Here is a 13,073-nt window from a genome sequence, read left to right as displayed (position 1 = left end):
CTCTCCTCCTCTGTATATCTGACTTAACAATGAAAAGAAATTTAAAATCTTAAAAAAAAAAACTTCAGTGAGTGGCCTTTTTTGGCCTACAATTATTTATTTATTTTTTTTTAAAGATTTATCCATACGAACTGGCGCCCATATGGGATCCTGGCACGTGCAAGGCGAGGACTTTACCCATTAGGTTACTGTGCCGGACCCTACAACTGGTTTTTGATAAAACTTAACTTAATATCCAATGGCTAGTCAAAAAGTCACTGGAGAGGTGTCTCTCTTTCTCTCTCCTTTGAGGAGACATCTCATCTCTCCAGGAGGTGCTTTCCTGGTCCTGTTTTTACATTCACTTGTTCACTTTCAAAATTGATCTTCTCCTCTGGGATAAAAAAATTAAAAAGTCACTGGAGGGTACCACTGGCAGCTCCATTCAGTTCTATGCAGCTGTCTTGGGCCAGGTCTCCCCCAGTGAGGACCTCGGGAGGAATCCTGCCATCCTCCAGTGCCTTCATACTCATGACCTCCTCAAGCCCCTCGGCGTGTAACGCAGGTGTCGCTGACTCCCCAGCCTCCACAGACAGGCTTCTGGTCTATTCAGTAGAAGGACAGTGGATGTGTGTTGCACTGCGCAGATCCAGCTTACAGACCAAAGCAGTTCTCTGTCCACTTGCAGGACTGTTGGCTACAAAGGCTGACAGCTTAATTTAACTTCAGGAATTGCCCAAGATCCTCTGCGTATTCATGTCCAAAAACTGATCCATGTGGAACAGTAGCATTTATTTCCCTTTATCTCATCTGGAGACAGGTTTGAAAGAACATTCTAGCTCCAAGACTGCCCCTGGAATTGGCTTGGGCCTTTCTCATCACAGTTAGCTCCTTCTGCCCAGTCGGGCTGTGTCTACTCTTTCACAAATATTGTCTTTTTCAGATCACTTCCTGGTAAATTTCTTACAGAGTCTGATTCTGGGAAATCTGACCTGAGGAAATTCTTCCAGTCACCATCAATCGCTTTCAGTTATCATCTGATAATCTAAAAGATGGATGTATTAATCATAGTAGACTTGCCTCCACACTAAGCGCTTCCATGATGTCGCCAACCTAACCCAACAACTCTTGCTTCTTAATTATCGCAGAGTGCATTACAGAGGGAACGTAGGACAGAGACCCAGCTGGCCACAACCCTGCGGGAATCCAAGCTTTTTCCAGCCTTTGGCTCCACCTTTTCCTAGAAGTCATCTCCTTCAGCTGACAGATTAAGGAAATGGAAAAACAAAATGCCTGAGACAGTGGGTAGCCTGAAAGCGTACGCATCAATGCTATTAACATTTAATTGGCCAGTACTGTCCCATGGCCACACTGAATCGAGTGATCATGGCTGACACGCCTGAGATAACTCTCCGACACATTTATGAAATACTTGCGATCTTCAAATCTCTTGTTTCCATCACCTGGGATATGCTTCCACTATTTTTCAACGTAAAAGGATTTTTTAAATCCCTCATTGTGAAAGATTCAAAAGGAATCATATTCTCTCCATAGCAACAAAGATCTCTGTGAGATTTTGGCAGATTTTTTTTTTGTCTCTCATTTGTTGTTCTTCTTTTTGATTTAACATTTACAAATAAAGGTCTTAAAAAAAAATAGAACGGGGCCTGGTGCAATGGTCTAGCAGCTAAAGTCCTTGCCTTGCACACTGCGGGATCCCATACGGGCACCATTTCTGATCCTGGCAGCTCCACTTCCCATCCAGCTCCCTGCTTGTGGCCTGGGAAAGCAGTCGAGGATGGCCTAAAGCTTTGGGACCCTGCACCTGCGTGGGAGACCTGGAAGAGGTTCCTGGTTCCCATGGGAGGAGGTTCCTGGTTCCCGGCTTCAGATTGGCGCAGCACCGGCCGCTTTGGTCACTTGGGGAGTTAATCATCGGACAGAAGATCTTCCTCTCTGTCTCTCCTCCTCTCTGTATATCTGGCTTTGTAATAAAAAAATAAAATCTTTAAAAAAAAAATAGAATAGAGACAAACACCATGGTGTATCACACTAATCCTTCAGCTGTGATGTCGGCAACCTATATGAACACCAGTTCGTGTCCCGGCTGCTCCACTTCCGATCCAGCTCCCTGTCTCGGCTTGGGAAGGCGAGAGAGGGAAACTTATATCCTTGGGCCCTAGTACCCACAAGGGAAACACAGAAGAAGCTCGAGGCTCCTGGTTTCAGATCAGCTCAGCTCCAACTATTGTTGCCATTTGAGGAATGAACCAGCAGTTTGATGACCTCTTTGTCTCTCCATCTCTCTGTAATTCTTCCTTGCAAATAAAATAAAATCAATCTTTTTAAAAAAGATTTATTTGTTTTTATTGCAAAGTCAGATATACAGAGAGGAGAGACAGAGAGGAAGATCTTCCATCCGATGATTCACTCCCCAAGTGACTGCAACGGCCGGTGCTGCACCGATCTGAAGCCAGGAGCCAGGAACTTCCTCCAGGTCTCCCACACGAGTGCAGGGTCCCATGGCTTTGGGCCGTCCTCTACTGCTTTCCCAGGCCACAAGCAGGGAGTTGGATGGGAAGCGGGGCTGCCGGGATTAGAACTGGCACCTATATGGGATGCCGGGGCACTCAAGATGAGGACTTTAGCCACTAGGCCACTGCACCAGGCCCGGGAGTTTATTTCTAAAACTAAAATTCTACTTTTTCCTCTTACCTGAACAGCACGTGTACTTCTTATAAATAGGTTAGAAAATAAACTTAAGTTCACTGCAATTATGTTGCAGTTTTAGCACCCTCTTTCCAAGTGCTCACTTAAACAGTAAAACAAAGCTTGACAAATTTCAGGAAATATGTCTAGAAGCTGGCCTATATCTGCTAGCAAGAATGATATTTTAAAGCCTACTAAAGTTTCTACATTTCATGGAAACTTGTACCCCTATGATTTCAAACTCTGCCACAAATCCTGACAAAGCATAGACAATTTCACACCCTAATGTAAAATCCCCTTTTTGTGTGTGACATACGATATTGGCAATAATGGCATCCCCAAGTCTCTCGGCACTTATTTTTGTGGGGGCAGTTTGTGGTAGGGTTAAGATGGAAATCCAGCTTAACCTCGTTGGAACATTACAGTAAATTTGTAGACCATGCTGAAGAAAAAATGTTGAGATAGAACTGACTTCAGGGGAGTTTTCATTCCACCTACGAGCTCCACAGTGATCCCTAGCACCCAGTTTCTCTTGCCCGAGTTCTCGGCTCTGCTCCTTCAAAACAGACCCTTGCGATTGCAAGACAGTTAAAAGTAACTTTGGAGCTACTCTTCTTGCAGGTCCAATTTCTAATACAAATGAGAATGTGTAGCCCCAGTACCTCAAGAATGACTCTGAGAATTGAGACTTGTGGCACTCTGTTGGCCTAGAGTGGGTGATGGTTCCACCTGTAAACCCGTCATTGGGATGGGGAAGGTAGGGCACTGAAATACACTCAGCTCATCGAGACCTGTTGTTGGAGGAAGGGTCAGTCCTACACTACATAGGGCTGAGAAATTTTAAGCCAGCTAAGAAGAGAGAGACACTTCAGGAAAGGCAATCACTACACTACTTTGCTGCTAATTACTATACAACTAAATTTAAAATTGCTGACTTGGAGCTTTCTTTCCTTTTTTTCTTTCCCCATTAAAAAAAAAAATGCATTATTTTACAGACAGAAAGCGAGCAAGGGGGGACAGCCAGAGAACAGTCATCTTCTGTCTCATGCCAGAACTCAGTCCAGGTCTCCTATGCAGGCGATAAGATTTCAGTTAGATCCTTGAACTGCTGCCTCCCAGGGTCTGTGTTAGCAGTAAGCTGGAACTACAACAGGAAGCCACATATTTCAACATGCAATGCAAGAATCTTAACTGATGTCTTAATTGATAGGCCAAACATCCACCCCCTACTTGAAAGAGAGAGAGAAAGGGAGAGCAAAAGAGAGTGGTATCTTTCATCCCCTGGCTTATTCCCCCAAATAACCACAACAGCCAGAAGTAGATTGGTTGGAAGCTGGGTAGACAGGAGCTTCTGGATTTTCTGTGTGGGTACATGATGCCAAGGCCTTAGTCATCCTCTGCTGTTTTCCCAGGCCATCAGCAGGGAGCTGAATTGGAAGTGAAGCAGCCAGGACTAGAACTGGAACTCCATCTGGAACTTTCCTGTGGGTGATACAGTAGCAGTGATCACTGATTTCCCAGGCACATCAGCAGAGAACCGGATCAGAACCAGAGCTCACAGGGGTTACTGGTATCCCAGGGAACATCTTAACCTGCTGTACCACATTGTTGGCTACCTTCTTGGAATTTCTACCAGGATAAAATACATATAGCTTTATATAATATGAGGTTTGCTTTGTGTTCTATAAATTTCATGTGAAGATATACTTTAATTGCCTTTTGCTACTGGTAGGAAATTTCTACTTACAGGTGTTAAATGTGTTTGAAAGTTTTTCATGTTATCAGTACTTAATCTGAGTAAACCAGAATAAAATCTTACTGCAAAACCCTGCCATTTGCAATTGTATCTTTTTCATCTTCCTCTAGATTATCTGCTATCTATACACTATTTACTTCCATGTTTCCAGGTTCTTTCCTCCCAAGCAATGTCACCAAAATCTGATGACACTCTTCTCAAATGTTAAAAATTACAGGATTTATACTACTTTTTTTTAATCCTCTATGCCTCGTTGTCTTCCATTCTTGTTATTTCATAAGCCTGTTGGTCCTTTCTCTTTTCCCTATCAGCCACTGATTCCCATTTGATCATCTCCGCTTTGGATTTCTCACATGGCTCCTCCCTTCTCACTGTCCTCACATAAAACTCTTCTCCATCAAATCTCAAATCTACTTGGCAAAATACTTCTTTACGAATGTTTCTCAAGGAATTGTAACAACTGCTTTTCAGGGGTCTCATTTCTACATTATAGCTCTTCTGTGTTTTCATCTCCCCGAAAGGTAGAGAGGGAGAGAGACGTGAAGAGAGAGAGAAAGTTTCCACCCACGGGACTTGGCCAGGTTGAAACCAGGAGGCTGGAACTCCATCCTGGTCTTCCACACGGACAGTAGGGGCTCAAATGCTTTGGCCATCATCTTCTGTCACACAGGATGCACGAACAGGAAGCTGGATCTACGTGAAGTAGCCTGGACTCTTACTGCCACTCAGACATGGGATGCACACATACGTACATGGGAGGCAGTTCAACCTACCATCTGTACCACAATGCCTGTTCATCTCATTTCATTTAATCATCAGTAAAGCTTTACAGTGTGTGTAATATCTGCATGCTATAGTTGAGAAGGCTGAGATGCAGAAAAGCCAGGAAGTAGTCCAAGGCCACACACATGGACAGCAGCAGTAAAACTGGTCCTGGAAACCAGGTCAAACCCACCTCCAAGCAGGTGCTCCTTCCATCATGTCATGCTGTGGTTTGATGACCTCATGCTGTGGCTGCTCTCAAATGAGTTTCCTACTGATGATCTATCAACAGTAAACATCTCTGCCTGCCCTTTAAGGCTTACCATAGTTATATCCTATCTAAAGATTGTTCCAGCTACTTTCAACAGGTGCATTTGTCATCAACGATGACTCTTCAAAATCTGCTCACACTCATGATTCCTCCTTTTTGAGAAAAAAAATTCTAGATTGTAACACATACTGACTTGAACACCAAGTGACACAACAATAACTGGAATAGAAAATGAAGTCCACCTTGTTGGCAGCGAGCTTTGGGTTGGAACTCAGGCCATGATTGGTCGCTTGCATTACATTAGTTGAAGAAGCAGTGGTAGTCTTTACATTATACTGGGCTATCCTTGCTGGCATCAAAATGACCACATCCAAGCATGGCCTTTTAAATCGAATGTCGTCACTACTCGTAAACAAAACATAAAAGCATTAAAAGCCTTCAGCACCAGGAAGCCTTCCCCAGTTGTTCTAGTTCTCAATGACTTTTGTCAACTCTCAACTTCAAGTCTGTACCGCACAATTAGTGTTTAATTATATATTATTGTATTGTTTGTTCTGAGCGTGTTAGAATAGGTGACAGGATGTGGGCGGAATTACATTATGCTGCTCTGGAGTAGGGCGTGGATATGGAGCTGATGAGTACAAGGGCAAGCAGGCAAAAAGCTAGCCCTGGGAAATTGTAAAACAAACCCTCCAATTTTTTTTTTTTTTTCCTTAAAATGGGTTGCGAATTTAGACTAAAGATTTGAGGCAAATCTTGAGAAAAGATTTGTACATGGTCTGTAAGTCGCAACTAAGCAATCAAGACCAAGAATGTGCTTACAGAGGGGTTCAGTCGGCTTTGTGTTGCTATGGCAAAATAGCCGAGGCCGGGTTCCTAGTAAAGGAAAAGAGGTTCATTTGGCTCATGATTCTAGTGGCTGGAAAATCAGAACAGTATGGTTCTATACTGACTGCATTACAACATGCTGGGGAAGTGGGAATGGAGACCATACAGGGAAGATATACATATATACCTAATGGTATTTAAAAAACACTTTCTGAAGCACCTTCACTTGACCATGTGTGTCAAAATCATCTGGAGTACATGTTAATAAGACATTTTCCTGGGTTCGATGCTGTGGTGTAGCCAACAAAACTGCTGGCATCCCCAAAGAGCACTGACTCGGCTCTTTCATGTGTAGGCTGTTCTATTTCCAACTGAGCTCCCTGCTGAGGGCCCAGGAAAAGCAGCACAGGATGGTTCAGGTGCTTAAGTCCCTGCCACCCATGCGGGAGACCTGGAGGAAGCTCCCGGCCCGGGCTTCTTGTTGCTGGCTTCGGTCTGGGTGAGTGCCCAAGGCTGTGGCTCTCCAGAGAACAATCTAACAAAGAGATCTTCCTCTCTCTGTGTGTCTCTCTCACTCTCTCTGTCACTATTTCAAGTATGTAACGAAACCTCTTTCTTAAAATAAATAATTTTTTTATTTTAGAGATTTAATCATTTCATTGAAATGTCAGATTTACAGAAAGAAGAAAAGACAGAAAGATCTTCCATCCACCAATTTACATCCCAAGTGGTCGAAACTGCCAGAGCTGAACTGATCTGAAGCCAGAATTCAGGAGGAGCTTCTTCTGGGTCTCCCATGTGGGTACAGGATTCCAAGGCTTAGGACCAACTGCTACTGCTTTCCAAGGCTACAAGTAGGGAACTGGATGAGAAGTGGAGCAGCTGGGATTAGAACCAGCACCTGTACAGGATCCCAGAGCTTGAAATGTGAGGATTTAGACACTAGGCCATTGCAATGGGCCGTAAGCCTTCTTCTTCTTCTTTTTTTTTTAATACATAGTCCTAGGGCCCGGCGGCGTGGCCTAGTGGCTAAAGTCCTCGCCCCGGGATCCCATATGGGCGCTGGTTCTAGTCCCGGCAGCTCCACTTCCCATCCAGCTCCCTGCTTGTGGCCTGGGAAAGCAGTTGAGGACGGCCCAATGCATTGGGACACTGCACCTGTGTAGGAGACCTGGAAGAGGTTCCTGGTTCCCGGCTTCGGATCCGCGCGCACCGGCCCGATGCGGCTCACTTGGGGAGTGAATCATCAGATGGAAGATCTTCCTCTCTGTATATTCGGCTTTCCAATAATAATAAAATCTTTGAAAAAAAATACATAGTCCTAGATTTCAATCAGATCTTCTGATCACATGTCTGGCTACAGGATGCAAGAATCTGAAAAGCAGTCAACTCAAGAGACATCTCATGCTGTGCAGAGCTTGAGAGTGACTGGGTTACTGGGGTGCCAAACAGGGGCTACTTCTGGAGAGGGCAAAGAAGTCCTTCTCTTGCATTTTACTTTATCCTTTTCTGTGGATTAACATTTTTATGAACATTCATTACATATGTAATAATCTGTGTATGCTAGAGCTTTTTGATGTTTAGAGAAAAAAGTGTTAAAAAGAAAGAAAGGAAGGAAGAGAGGAAGGAAGGAAGGGAAGAAAGGAAGGAAAGGGCTGAGAAAAAACAATCCTAACTTTTGGGGAAAAAATGCCTTTTTTTTAAACATTTATTTTCTTTTTATTGAAAAGGCAGACATACAGAGAGAGAGAGTTACAGAGAGAAAGATCTTCCATCTGCTGGTTCACTCTCCAAGTGACCACAATGGCTGGAACAGAGCCATCCCAAAGCCAGGACCCAGGGTTTCCAGCACAAGTGCAGGGTCCCAAGGCTTTGGGCTATCCTCTGTTGTTTTCCCAGACCACAAGCAGGGAGCTGGATAGGAAGTAGAGCAGCCGAGACATGAACTAGCACCCAAAGAGGATCCTAACGGGTACAAGGCAAGGACATTAGCCACTAATCCATCTCACCAGGCCCCCCCAAAAATGACAACTGTTAAAAGACAGAAAGGAGCTTTGAGATCAGAGCAGAGCATCTGCCTAGCATCTCCCCTTCTGATCCAGCTCCATGGTAGAGGGTGGGAAAGCAGCGGAAGATGGCCAAGTGTTTAGGTACCTGCGACCCACATTGCAAGACCTGGATGAAACTCCTAGCTCCTGGCTTCAACCTGGCTGTTGTGGCCATCACTGGAAGTAAATCAGCTTGGTGGAAAATCTCAATCTCTCTTTCTCTCTCTCTGTTAACTCTCTCAAATCACTTTCTAAAAATGCTAGCAGCCAAAGTCCTCGCCTTGCACGTGCCAGAGTCTCGTGGTTCTAATCCCGGTGGCCCCACCTCTCATCCAGCTCCCTGCTTGTGGCCTGGGAAAGCAGTCGAGGATGGCCCAAAGCCTTGGGACTCTGCACCCACGTGGGAGACCCTCAAGAGGCTCCTGGTTTCGGATTGGCTCAGCTCTGGCCATTTCAGCCACTTGGGGAGTGAATCATTGGACGGAAGATCTTCCTCTCTGTCTCTCCTCCTCACTGTACATCTACCTTTCCAATAAAAATAAATAAAATCTTTGAAAAAATGCTAGTGATTGAGGTTTAAGCTTGAAAATGATAGCATCTCACTAGTTGCCTGCTCCTTTGTGGAAGGGCAGAGAAGCAACCAGTTGCACCTCTGCTCCAAGTTACACACACTTGTCTGTACCTTGTAGCTTAGAGTACGGCTCTTCAGTTTTTGCATCTATGCCAAATTATTTCCATAAAGGTTGTGGATCTGGAATCCAGGGGAGAAATTCACGAGGGTAGAGTTGGCTCAAAACTCCTTTTCCTTTATCATGTACTTCATGCCTTGAACCTTTCTGCAAATCTACGATTCCAATTTCTATGAAATTTTCTCACATTTTCACTCGGATTAAATTGGTGTAAGCACACTATTACTTACTTTCAAGTTCTAAAACAAGTATATTAAAAACACCTTCTCTCTAAAATATCCCTTCTCCGCTGGATTCCTCTCCACTGCTTGCAAACATATTTGGGCTCTCTTCTCTTGGAGGAACAAAAAAGCCACTCTTGATCCCGCTCTTCCTATTTAAATTCCATTCTATTTTTTACTTTCTCTCCCCTGCCAGCTTCTGCAACAAGTGCTGTCTTGGACAATTTTGTGTTGCTCTGACAGCATAGCTGAGCTTGAGTAATCATTAAAGAAATGTATTTGTCAAGGCTCAGGATGGTCGGAATTCCAGCAGCATGGCACTCTTGGCTGCTGGGGTGTGTCATAATGTGGAGCCAGGGCACGTGGGCAGGTAGGCCCATGAGCACGCGAGGGAAAGCAGACAGGGTCCAACTCATCCTTTTTATGGAAGGCCTACCTCACCATAACTAACTCATTCCTACGATGATGACTTCAGCCATTTATGAGGGCAGAGCTCACAGTCTAATAATCACCTTGCAGAGATCCAACCTTGAGTAAAAACAAAAGTTTCAAAAAATTTTTAAATGATTTATTTGTTCCCTTTCATTCCATTTGAAGGACAGAGATCTTTTATCTGTTGGTTCGCTCGCTCCCCCAGTGCCTGCAGTAGCCCCAAGTGAACCAGACCCAAGCCAGGAACTTAGAACTCAACCCAGCTCTTCCACAGAAGTGACAGGGACTCAGCACCTGCTGCTTCCGAAAATGAACAACGGAAAGCTTGATTCATAGCGGTAGAACGAGGACTCGAACCATGCACTCCCGAACAGTGTGTGGAACTGCTCATCACATCTCTTAATGTTATTACAAGTGAATGGTAAAATGGTTCAGAAGACAAACTCAATGAAATAAAGGTAGTATTTATTCGTGGTGATCAATTAAATTATTTGCCTAACTTAAGAAAACTAACTACCGTGCACCACTCTCAATCTGACACGAGATGACAGCAGAATCTGGGTCGGCCTGTGGAAAATGTTGGTTTGTTTTCAGTGCTCAAAGATACATTCAAAGATACTGGTTTGGGAAGACGCCATATAACCTTTTTTTTTTTTTTAAAGATTTATTCATTTTATTACAGCCAGATATACACTGAGGAGGAGAGACAGAGAGGAAGATCTTCCATCTGATGATTCACTCCCCAAGTGAGCCGCATCGGGCCGGTACGCGCCGATCCGAAGCCGGGAACCAGGAACCTCTTCCAGGTCTCCCACACAGGTGCAGTGTCCCAATGCATTGGGCCGTCCTCCACTGCTTTCCCAGGCCACAAGCAGGGAGCTGGATGGGAAGTGGAGCTGCCGGGATTAGAACCGGTGCCCATACGGAATCCCGGGGCTTTCAAGGCGAGGACTTTAGCCACTAGGCCACGCCACCATATAACTTTTAAGTTAACCTGCATGCTGTAAATTTGTTTTATGCTTAAATAAAGAAAAAAATGTTTTGGGAAAAAAAAGTGAATGGTAACATGCGTTTTGGAGGGTATGTTAAAACTATCAAATATGTTTAAAATATCTACTGATGCCTTTTAAAAACAATCAGCAGGTGCCTTTAGATGACTATATGCACCTGACGCTCTGCCTTCTTCATCTGGGTGAACTCCTTTGGAGATGGCCTACCTGCTCTTTCCTCATGGAACTCATCCATTCCAGCGACTGGAATGATTTGCCCTTCTCTTTTATTCTCTGCCTCTTCTCAACCGCCCACCTGCCAAGGCACAGCTGAAGTCTCTTTTCATCGAATTTCTTCCACTCAACCCAGAATAATATCAGTGGAGTGAGGGTAGCACAGAGTAAGCTTTACAACAATTAAATATTGTAAAAATAGTGTACATTCAGTTCTCTGTTGACTTCATTGATGTGAGTGTATGTATTCTATATTTTAAAAAAATTCAGACCCAGTGTGGTAGCCTAGTGGTTAAAGTCCTAGCCTTGAACATTATGGAATCCCATATGGGCACCGGTTCTAATCCCGGAGCTCTTTCCCATCCAGCTCCCTGCCTGTAGCCTGGGAAAGTAGTGGAGGACAGCCAAAAGCCTTGGGACACTGCACCCACATGGGAGACCTGAAAGAAGCTCCTGGCTCCTGGCTTCGAATCGGCTCAGCTCTGGCCGTTGAGGTTATTTGGGGAGTGAATCACTGGAAGGAAGATCTTTCTCTCTGTCTCTCCTCCTCTCTGTATATCTGTCTTTCCAATAAAAATAAATAAATCTTTTTTTTTTAAAGTTTAAGCATCAAATTAATTGCTGTTTTTAAAAAGCGTATTGTACACATGTTGGTTATAATATTCATTACATGTGGGTTTTTTGTTTGTTTTACTAAGACTTATGTATTTATTTATTTTACTGGAAAGACAGACATACAGAGAGAAGGAGCTACAGAGAGAGTTATCTATCCACTGGTTCACTACTCAAGTGGCCATAATGGCCAGAGCTGGATTGATCCAAAGCCAGGAGCCAAGAGCCTCTTTTGGGTCTCCCACACAGGTATAGAGTCCCAAGGCCTTTGGCTGTCTTAGACTGCCTCCCCTGGCCACAAGCAGGGAGCTGGATGAACAGTGGAGCAGCCAGGACATGAACCAGCACCCACATGGGATCCAGGTGGCTGCAAGGCAAGGATTTAGCCACTAGACCATCACACAGGGTCCTGCATTTATTTTTGCTTGCCTGTAACTTCTTTTAAATTCCTTTATATAGTGCCTAGTATGCTAAGCCTCTACTTGTGTTACAAAATGCGTTCTGGCTGCTCTGGTTCCCATCCAGGTCCCTACCAATGCCATGGGAAGGCAGCAGAAAATGGTTCAAATGGTCCTTACATACATGTGGGAAACCTGGCAGGAGTTCTTGGCCCTTGACTTCAGATCAACTCGGCCCCAGCCACTGCAGCCATTTGGAGAGTGAACCAATGGATGAAAAATCTCTCTCTCTCCTTCTCTGTGTAATTCTTCCTCTCAAAAAAAAAAAAAAAAAAAAAACACCAAACTTTTATTTAGTATAAATTAAAATAGGAAACCAGGAAATTAAAAAAACAAATATTAATGTTTCTTTAACAAATATTAATGTTAATAATTTATATAATTATATAATTGTTATATAGAATTTTACAGTACTATTTTATTATTGAAACTATAATTATTAATGCTTCACTAACAGTAATTAAATATTACAAGGTAACTCCCTGTAACCTCCCTCACACCAAGAAGTTGAAATTTGCCACAGTGCCCGCTTAGGCGGCATATATACTAAAATTGGAACGAACTTTGCCCTCTAAGTACCTCTACTCCACCCAGTTCTCTCCCTCTCCAAAATTATCAATTCATTGTTTAAAATTTTTTTTAAGATTTATTTTTTTTATTGGAAAGTCAAATATACAGAGAGGGGAAGAGACAGAGAGGAAGGAATAGCTTCCATTTGCTGACTCACTCCCCAAGTGACTGCATGGCCAAAGCTGAGCCAATCCGAAGCCAGGAGCCAGGAGCCTCTTCTGGGTCTCGTATGTGGGTGCAGGGTCCCAAGGCTTTGGGCCATCCTCAGCTGCTTTCCCAGGCCACAAGCAGAGAGCTGGATGGGAAGCAGGGCCGTCAGAATACAAACCTGCACTCATGTAGGATCCTGGTGTGTGCAAGGCGAGGACGTTAGCCAGTAGGGCTTGCTGCACTGGGTCCTAACTTTTCTAATAGAACCTTCTTTATATTTCTTTATAGTTTTGACTCCAAAATGAGCATATCCAAGCATTTGTTTGATTCCACTTTAAAAACCTACTTAAATTATTTTTTCTTTA

Source organism: Ochotona princeps, chromosome 23 (assembly GCF_030435755.1).
Source record: "Ochotona princeps isolate mOchPri1 chromosome 23, mOchPri1.hap1, whole genome shotgun sequence".
NCBI lineage: Eukaryota > Metazoa > Chordata > Mammalia > Lagomorpha > Ochotonidae > Ochotona > Ochotona princeps.
The sequence above is the reverse complement of the archived record's forward strand: the minus strand, read 5'-3'. Positions refer to the sequence as shown.